General features: G+C 40.2%; 1 pseudogene; it reads left to right on the plus strand.

The window, feature by feature from the left end:
- Positions 1–3359: 3359 nt before the first annotated feature.
- On the plus strand, positions 3360–3944 carry LOC102129995 (RNA polymerase II subunit A C-terminal domain phosphatase SSU72 like protein 2-like; annotated as a pseudogene).
- The last annotated feature ends 6337 nt before the right edge of the window (positions 3945–10281 follow it).

A 10281-nucleotide genomic window follows, 5' to 3' on the forward strand; every position in this document is an offset into this window, starting at 1 on the left:
AACTGTATGAGACGGCGATTAGGAAAAAGTGTCTAAAAAGGCTCCATAAGTGGGGATTGATGAAAAAATGGAGAAATACTGGACTAGAGTGAAGAGAAATAAAAAACACTGAGGCATCTGCTGTTAAAAATATTGAACTCTAAGGAGAAAGAGAAAAATCTTACAAACATCCAGTTAAAAAGAACATCTTATCTACAGAAGAAGAATGATGCTGGAATTAGACTTTTTATCTCCCATGCTGGAACAGACAGTGGCATGGCAGTTAAGGACTACTGACAGAAAGGACTACAGCCCAGCAATCCTGTACCCAGCCGAGATGTGGCCCCTGTGTCAGGGTGAAGGAAAGATACACAGCAATTCAGACAGTTTATCTCCTGTGTTCCCCACAGAGAAACCTACTTGAGAGAAGACTTTCCAAACATTATCACTTATGTGAACCTGAACAATTCATGGAAATAGGGAGAAAAGAACACAAACTTCTGGGGTTCACCACTAGAGTTTGTGATTCACTGGTTTGGGGTCTACATTTTCATTTTTTACAAGTTCCCAATTAATGCTACTGCTGCTAGTCTAAGAACACACCTTGAGAAACTTTAAGGTGTTTCCTTTGTTTGTGTGTTTGTTTGTTTGTTTGTTTGTTTGTTTTGAGATGGAGTTTGGCTCTTCTTGCCCAGGCTAGAGTGCAATGGCATGATGTCTGCTCACTGCAACCTCCGCCTCCCGGGCTCAATCAATTCTCCTGCCTCAGTCTCTGGAGTAGCCAGAATTACAGGCACCCGCCACCATTACCGGCACATTTTTTGTATTTCTTTAGTAGAGACGGGGTTTCACCATGTTGGCCAGGCTGTTCTAGAACTCTGGACCTCAGGTGATCCCCCCGCCTCAGCCTCCCAAAGTGCTGGGATTACAGGCGTGAGCCACCAAACCCAAAACAATGACTTCAAGTGAAATGATGTATAATAAAATTAATTTTATCATAGGCTAATTGATATGAACAAGAGTCACAAAAATATCACCAAACTTCTAAACAAAGATTCAACACACTCAGAATATTAAACTTAGAAACAAATGTGAGCTGTACATGCAATTAAGAAAGCCTAACAAAACCTAGTGAGATTATTATTCACATAATTTTTGGTGAATCAGTGAGTGATGGCAGTCGCAGTTGTGGTAAGTTAAACCAAGGAATAAATGTTTGCAAAGAAAAAATTGTAAGGAGCACCTCCTACTACTACACAGTTAAAAAATGAATAATGACAGACACTGCAGGCTGGCTGATCTATTTTGTACTCTTATCATTATTGTCTTGCATTTGTATGATTACCACGTTTTATGAATTTTTATTTTTCAATAATTTATATTCATTCATTCATTTTCCAACCCGATGATTCCAGTTCAGGGTGGCAGGTGGCTGGAAGCTATCTTGACGGCTCAAGGTACGAGGCAGGAACCAATGCTGGACAGGCCTCCATCCGGGGCACAGGGCACACCCTCACACTGGGACCATAGAGATGTCAGTTCACCTAATGTGCACATCTCTGGGATGTGGGAGGAAACAAGATTATCCAGAGAAAACCTACGCAGACAAGGGGAGAATATGCAAACCCCACGCAGACATTGGCCTGCCAGAAGGCAATTTTTTAAATTAATATTATAATCAAATGATATTATTTGAGGCTGGGCACAGTGGCTCATGCCTGTAATCCCAACATTTTGGGAGGCTGAAGCGGGTGGATCACTTGAGCCCAGGAATTTGAGACCAGCCTGGGTAACATGGTGAAACCCCATCCTCTACAACAACAACAACAAAAAAAAAAAAAAAAAGATGTTATTTGAGAACCTGCTGTATTGGCAATGTAAGAATCACCATAAGAGGAACATAGAAAAATACAATATGTTGCTTTATAGATAGATTTTGTCCCTGCGCCAGGGACGAAAGTGATGTCCCTGATCTGATTTATATTGAAGTAAATGTGAACTATACATACATTTAATAAGAACAAGTAAAATTGGGGAGGGTGAGGTGGCTCATACCAGTAATCTCAGCACTTTGGAAGGCCAAGGCAGGCAGATCACTTGAGGTCAGAACTTTAAGACCAGCCTGACCCACATGGTGAAACCCCATCTCTACTAAAAATACAAACATTAACTGGGTGTGGTGCCGAGTGCCTGTAGTCTTCAGCTACTTGAGAAGCTGAGGCAGGAGAATCCCTTGAACCTGGGAGGTAGAGGGTGCAGTTAGTCCACATTGCTCCATTGCACTCCAACCTAGGTGACACAGCAAGACTCCTCAAGAAAAAAAAAAAAAGATCATTATTTACCCAATATTTGGTAAATCAGTGAGTGACAGTGAACAGAGCTCACCTATAAATCAGTCCTGACTAGGTGGGGCCACGTTTATGGAGAGTTACTGAATTAGGAATTTAATCATTTTGATTATTCTTCTAATTAGCAGTCCATTATCATAATCTAACCAATCTAAAAGTGATTGATTATAAAGTGACATGATTATCTTATTTTTTGAAATCCCATTCATAATTTTAAAATCTCTTTTATTTTCTTAATAAATCATACAACTACTAAAAAAAATTCTAAACATTGCATTTAAGTGTAGAAAAGCTCAAACACAGCTGTACTTGGAGGCAGAGGATTGCATCAATTCCTGCATTCCCTGAAGAATCATTATGAGTTCGATAATATCAAATGCAGAAAAATGTTGTGTTCAATAACTCTTAAAATAGCATAAGCAGATATGTTGTTCAGAACAGGATTTTTTTTTGTATTGGTGAAAAAATTTGTGAGTTTCTGGACAAAATTATATACAGTGGTCCTATGATTTATGCAATTGCACTTCTCGAACATTATGAAAATTAAAACAAGCAACAATACTTGTAATTTATCATTAAATAGGGTGCGGCCTTGGAAATTGTCAGCATGTTTATCATCCAATTTCAGGTCTGAAGGGCCCTGGAGAGTCCTATGACATGCTTGCAGGAAGCTTAATTGTCTTGACCATTGTCAATCCAGCCCCCATTCACTAGGAGAACCAACAGAGCAAACTCCAGATTTTAAATGAATCCGGACTGGGTGGTGCCACCTTTGTTGAGAGTTACTGATTGAGGTAATTTAATCGTCTTGATGGTTCTTGTGATGAGTTAAGAGTCCATTATCACAACCTAATCAATCTAGAAGTCATGAAGTCTCCACCCACTAATTAAGGTGACTCAATATAAACCTGCCTCCTGTGCCTCCACATTAGCTCATTTGGAAGACCTGGGTATAGGTGGTCGTCTCCTTGGCTCAGAGTCCCTGCAGCAGCTGAGGTGCCTGTGTCTCTCTGGTTCCCAGTGGCCGCCATCATGCTCTCCTCCTCACTCAGGGTGGCTGTGGTGTGTGTGAGCAACATCAACAGGAGCATGGAGGCCCACAGCATCCTCAGGAGAAAAGGGCTGAGTGTGCGGTCTTTCGGAATTGAATCTCATGTGAGGCTACCAGGACCAAGACCCGGTCGTCCTGTAGTTTATGATTTTGCTAAAACATATAAGGAGATGTACAATGACCTCCTCAGGAAAGATAGAGAATGCTACACCCGCAATGGAATCTTACACATCTTGGGAAGAAATGAGAGAATCAAGCCCGGTCCAGAAAGATTTCAGGGGTGCACTGATTTCTTTGATGTCATCTTCACTTGTGAGGAGAGTGTCTATGACACAGTGGTGGAAGATCTGTGTTCCAGAGAATAGCAGACCTTGCAGCCTGTGCACGTGATCAACATGGACATCAAAGATACCCTGGAAGATGCCACCCTGGGAGCTTTCCTCATCTGTGAGCTTTGCCAGTGCCTGCAGCAGTCAGACGACATGGAAGACAGCCTGGAGGAGCTGCTGTTGCAAATGGAGGAGAAGGCAGGAGGAAGCTTTCTTCACACCATCTGCTGCTACTGAAGATCTGGGCTGGCTTTGTCCCCTTCCTCAGTAAGAACTTAGGCATGGGACTTTAGTCCAGATTTATTGTGAGAAGCATCTGCAAAGACCTTCCACTGAGTGCTGTTTGTATTACTTTTGTACATATCACCTGGAAAGGGATGATTACCAAGGAAATATTTTATGGGAAATGAGAAGGACTAACAGTTTTAAAAGCACTGAAACATGCTTGGCATTGTTCTAGGTGCATTACATAGAATAACGAATTTACTGCTTATATCATTCTACAAGGACGCTATCCCACCATGACTGCATTTGCCAGATGAGCAAACAGAGCTGATAAGGGACTGCTGGAAAAATGATTTGTTTAAGGGTACTCAGCAGATAAATAAGATTGTATAGATAAGCACTTTTTAAATGAACACTCTTTTTGCAATTTGAGTGCTATATTTTTTAATTTTTAAATGTTTTAAGTTAGTTGCGACCAATGGAGTGTGGTATTTAAATGGAGTAACTTAAATGTTGTTCTTCTTTAATAAGAGTATAATATTACATGTTTGAAGAGATAAATGTGTTCATCTATAGATCATATATTTTTTACTAATGCTCACTTTAATAGGTAAAATCCAAATTGGATAATGAACTACATATTATTGTAAAATTTGGAATTATCTACTCAAATAGTAGGTCATCAAATTTAATGAAATAAAAAATTTAAATGAAAAGTATATTCTTATTTCTGTTTGGGGGATGGATTTCAAACCACTAAGCGACATGCTTTTGTTTAAACCTTATGAATTACACTGAAAAAAAAAGGGATCTTTCATAGTGAAAATTTTATTAAGTTTAAAATGTTCATTGCTTTGAGCATTGAGAACATCAGGTGATAAACCTAATGATGTTTTCAAGGAGAAACAAGTGAAATACTTTTTCAAAATCCTTGGTAGTGGCACTAAACCATGTTTACCCATAGAGGAAAAATAGATCCGAAGTAGTTGTTCATAGATGAATTAATTTTCATGTTGTCTATTGAGCTAGACTTATAGCGACCTAAAATAACAGCAGACATTAGCTCTCAAAAGACAAAGAGTTTATTTGAATGAAGGATTGGAATCAGGAATGCACCGGGTATAACAAGTCACAAGTGTATCCTGAGAGGTTGGCGTAAGGGGAAACTTTTAAAGGCAAAAAGAAGTCCACAGAAGCTGCTTGGAAATAAACGTATTGGTCACAGCAGCTGATTGCAGGAGCTGGCATTAGCTTATTGGTGCAGACAGCCATTGCTAGGCATATGTTCTTGTGAGAACATTTTATCTGGAATGCTGCAGTCTTGAATATAATGCAGTTACAGAAATACATGTGGCCACGCAGAATGAGCCAAGTGTGTAAGACCTGCTGATGATGTAAAGCATGTAGGATGTGCCATAATCTCTTGTGGGTTTTAGGGAGTCCTTGTGATAGTTCTTATCCCATATATACAAACATGGGCTCCCCTCCTTGATGACCTTCCAGCTCCACTTCATCAGCCTGCTCCACTGTGAATTCAGCCTTTTTCACGTTTTCTATGCTGGACTCTTTAGAAAAAGTCCCTATGTGCTGCCCACATTTAAGGAGTGTGGACTTGTGCCCTACTTCCTTGTGGGTGGATTATCCATGTAAATTATATGGACTCACTCCACACAGATGTGTCTATTCTCCCCCTCATTAATGTATTTATTCAATTATTTCTTCATAGCAGTATGGAATCTTGGATATTTATTTTTCTATGTGGGGTTACAGTTTGATCCTGCTTTGTTTTGTTGCTCAAACTGTTGCTGTTTTGGCCATCGCAAGCGCTTTCAGTTGCCTCCTGGGCCCTTTCACGTGCCCCATCGTGGTATTTGTTTTGTTTTCCTTCGTTTTTCATGGGAAAGGAAACTCACTCTGGCATTATGAGATGCCTCAGGTTCGTCTCATATATTTCTAGCCTCAGTCCCAGAATCAACAATTTCTCCAAATCATCCTATTTGTATTACTGGAGGACGACGAGAGTAACCAAAATCGGGTGTGCTTGATGCTACTAAGGTACCAGCGTTTTCTGTCCTGCATCCTTTGGCTACATTTAATTTTTTTCCCCTTGTCTTAATTTCCAGTTTGATTGTGAGGCATCTACATATAACTTTCTTTGTTTTTAAGCCTCCTTGACGTTCCATGAGCTTTTTGAATCTGTAATTTTTCAGCTTTTTACCTAATTTAAATAATTTCACAATTACTGCCTCAAAAAAAAAAAAAATCAATCCCATTCTTTCTCTCACCTCATTTTGAGACCCAAACTACACATCTGTTAGACCTTTTGATATTGTTCCTCCAGTACCTGAGGATCTCTTTCTTTTCTTTTTTGTTCTTTTTTTCTCCCTTCTTCAGTTGGATAATTCTGCTGATAGACCTTATGGTTAATTTTTAGAAGTAGGATTACTGTGGTCAAAGAGAAGTATAGGCCAGAAACAGTGGTTCACGCCTGTAATCCCAGCACCTTGAGAGGCTGAGGCAGGAGAGTCGCCTTGAGGCCAGGAGTTCAAGACCAGCCTGAGCAACATAGTGAAACCCTACCTCTACAAAAATATAAAAAATAGAAATTAGCCAAGTGTGGTGGCACACACCTGAGTCCTAGCTACTTATAAGAGACTACTTGGAAGACAGAGTAAATGTGTTTTTAAATTTATTAGATATTCAAGATTCCCTCCATAGAGGTTGTAACATTTTTCGTCACCACTGGCAAACATGCCTTTTCCTTCACAAACTTGCCAGCAGGGTATAGCGTCAAGCTTTTGAACATTTCTCAATCTGATAGTTTGTCAGGTATGGTTGTGTATCTGTAAAAATAGCTTCCAGCCATTCTCTCTGCTGAACACATGTGCCATTCCCCCATCATGATGTGCAGTCTGTTGCCCAATCCCTTTCATCCAGGGACATTGCCTTACGACTTGCTTCAACCAACAGACTGAGCTTGAAGTATTACGTACTCTGCTTCATGGATTCGACTTATGTAAAACCACAAACAAGCCACATGGTGATTACATAATCCAGGTCAGACCAGGGGTAGATTGGACATGGGGCCGGGAGCAGTGGCTCACACCAGTAACCCAAAATACAAAAATTAACCTAGTGTGGTGCCATGCACCTGTACTCCCAGCTACTAGGGAGGCTGAGACAGGAGAATTGCTTGAACCTGATAGGTGGAGGTTGCAGTGAGCCAAGATGGCACCACTGCACTCCAGCCTGGGCAACAGAGCGAGACTCAGTTTCAAAACAGAAGAAGAAGAAGAAGGAGAAGGAGAAAAGATTGGACATGGGAAGTGAGGAGGGAGAGGAAGTAAAGAAGAGGGAATAAAACAATTACAAATAAAGCTGTTAACGTATTTATAATGTTAAGTTTTTTTCATGAAATATAAAGTATTTCCCTCATTTTTTGAGTGTTTTATTAGTCTTCTTATGGTAATTTTAAAACAGAAGAAAAACACATACATAAATACAGAAAACCAAACAAAACAAAGGAGTTGGTTAAGAAAATATTATAAGGCATACATCATGTAATCGAGAAATAGAAATTTGTCAGACACACCTAAAGCAATGTTCATTTGACCGGTCCTTATCACAATATCCTTCTTTCTGGCATAACTCACTTTCATAGTTAAGATTTATCTTCAAATCTTCCTGAAATTTGTTTCCAAATGTCAGTTTTCATCTTCAATAACCATGTGAACACCCATTTGCCTCTTTCTCTGGCTACTTCCTCAAGAAACCATTGTATTTTCAACCCAGCAAATCTAAATCTTAATTTCCCACTCTACATAGTAGATAGTCAGATATAGGAGGTCACCATTACAACTTCCAATCAGAGCTCCCCTCCCTCTACCCAATAAGCCAACACTAGAGGTGTTCAACAACCTAGAAAGTCTTCTCACCATATCTGCCCAACACATAATCATGCCCCATACTTCCCACACCCTGATTTTTAGTGATAATATTAGCTCTCACCTCTAATGCTTCCTCACACCCAACTACTGCCACAGTTCTTAGCAATTCTAGCATCCACACAGATTATGCACCCAACACCCTCAACACTCTCACTTCTTCTCCAATTGCACTTGTCTACACCCCACCAGAGACACCCATGGCCATAGTCATCAAGAACCTCACCACCAGATCAAAATCTGAAACCGTCATGCCCCAACTATAAGACCACATCTTGTCATGCACTTTTGCTTCTTTATTTAAACTATAAGGGCTGTTTGACCATGCATTGTGCCACAACCCATGGATTCCAGCCCAGTCCCTACTTATTCGCCCTTTCCGGTTCAAAGCCAGGTTTCATGGTTTATCACTATAATTACACCCTTTCAAACTCCCTCAGCATTTCTGCACCTTGCTCTTCTGTCACATTTGCGTCATCCATGTCCAAACAGAGAGAAAGGAGAAACTCAACCACCTTGTCGTGTTTTTCCAAACGGATTGGCTGGAAAAAGTAATATCTATGGGACAGTCTCATTTTTATCTTCAGAAGAGCTCTCAACACTATCACAAAAACCTACACTCAAGTTTGTATTCCCATATTTTAAAACAATTATCTATACCAAATATCCTCACCCCTATCCCCAGTCATTATCCTGACTGCCCACTGACAGCTGATGGCCTTATTTTAAGCCACATTGACAGAATAGAGAAAAACTATCAGTGAGGAAACACCTCACTGCCCTACCACCAAAACTTCCACTTACATATTTGGACCCAGCCACCCTGAAAGTCAGAAATCTGAGAGTGATTCAAAAGTCCTCCTTTTCTCATCAAGAAGCCTGCTCATGTTAGCTCTAACATCCCTCTCCCATGTGTCCATTCCTCTGCCTTTTCACAGACACTTCCTTTCCCCAAGCTTCCAACCTCTCCTCCACGAACTACTGTACCAGCTGGATTCCCCACTTCCAGTCTTGCCTCCTGCTACCTACACTCCAAGAGAAAAAGAATATTTTCTTAAAACTTTGATGTGAAAGTTGTTACTACCAAGACGAAGTCCACTATCGTCAGATCCAGGTGAAGTGGAGCTGGAGGGTCATGAAGGAGGTGAGCCCATGCTTGTACATCTGAGATAAGAACTATCACAAGGACTCCCTAAAACCCACAAGAGATTTATGGCACATCCTACATGCTTTACACCATCAGCAGGTCTTACACACTTGGCTCATTCTGCATGGACACACGTATTTCTGTAACTGCATTATATTCAAGACTGCAGCATTCCAGATAAAATGTTCTCACAAGAACATATGCCTAGCAATGGCTGTCTGCACCAACAAGCCAATGCCAACTCCTGCAGTCAACTGCTGTGACCAATAAACTTTGTTTTAAAGTAGCTTCTGTGGACTTCTTTGTGCCTTTAAAAGTTTCCCCTACCCCAACCTCTCAGGATGTACCTACGACTTGTTATACCCGGTGCATTCCTGTTTGCAATCCTTCGTTTAAATAAACTCATTGTCTTTTGAGAGCTAATCTCTGCTGTTATTTTAGGTTGCCATAAGAAGTCTAATTCAGTAGATAACATGTAAATTGATTCAACCATGAACAACTACTTCGGATCCATTTTTCTCCTATTAATGAACATGGTTTAGTGCCACTACCAAGGATTATGAAGTGTTTCACTTGTTTCTCCTTGAAAACATCATTAGGATAGTTTGCTAAGAATGATGGTTTCCAGCTGCATCCATGTCCCTACAAAGGACACAAACTCATCCTTTTTTATGGCTGCATAGTATTCCATGGTGTATATGTGCCACATTTTCTTAATCCAGTCTGTCACTGATGGACATTTGGGTTGATTCTAAGTCTTTGCTAACTATCACAAGAACAGAAAACCAAACACCGCATGTTCTCACTCATAGGTGGGAACTGAACAATGAGATCACTTGGACTCGGGAAGGGGAACATCACACACCGGAGCCTATCATGGGGAGGGGGGAAGGAGGAGGGATTGCATTGGGAGTTATACCTGATGTAAATGACGAGTTGATGGGTGCTGACGAGTTGATGGGTGCAGCACAGCAACATGGCACAAGTATACATATGTAACAAACCTGCACGTTATGCACATGTACCCTAGAACTTAAAGTATAATAATAAAAAATAATTTTAAAAAAAAAACATCGTTAGGTTAATCACCTGATGTTCTCAATACTCAAATCAATGAACATTTTAAATTTAATACAGTTGGAATCGCTCAATATGAAAGATTGCTTATTTCAGTGTAATTTAAAAACCTTAAACAGAAACATGTGGCTTAGTGGTGTGAAATCCATCCCATCCCCCAAACATAAATAAGAATACACTT

Source organism: Macaca fascicularis, chromosome 14, assembly GCF_037993035.2.
Source record: "Macaca fascicularis isolate 582-1 chromosome 14, T2T-MFA8v1.1".
Classification (NCBI taxonomy): Eukaryota; Metazoa; Chordata; class Mammalia; order Primates; family Cercopithecidae; genus Macaca; species Macaca fascicularis.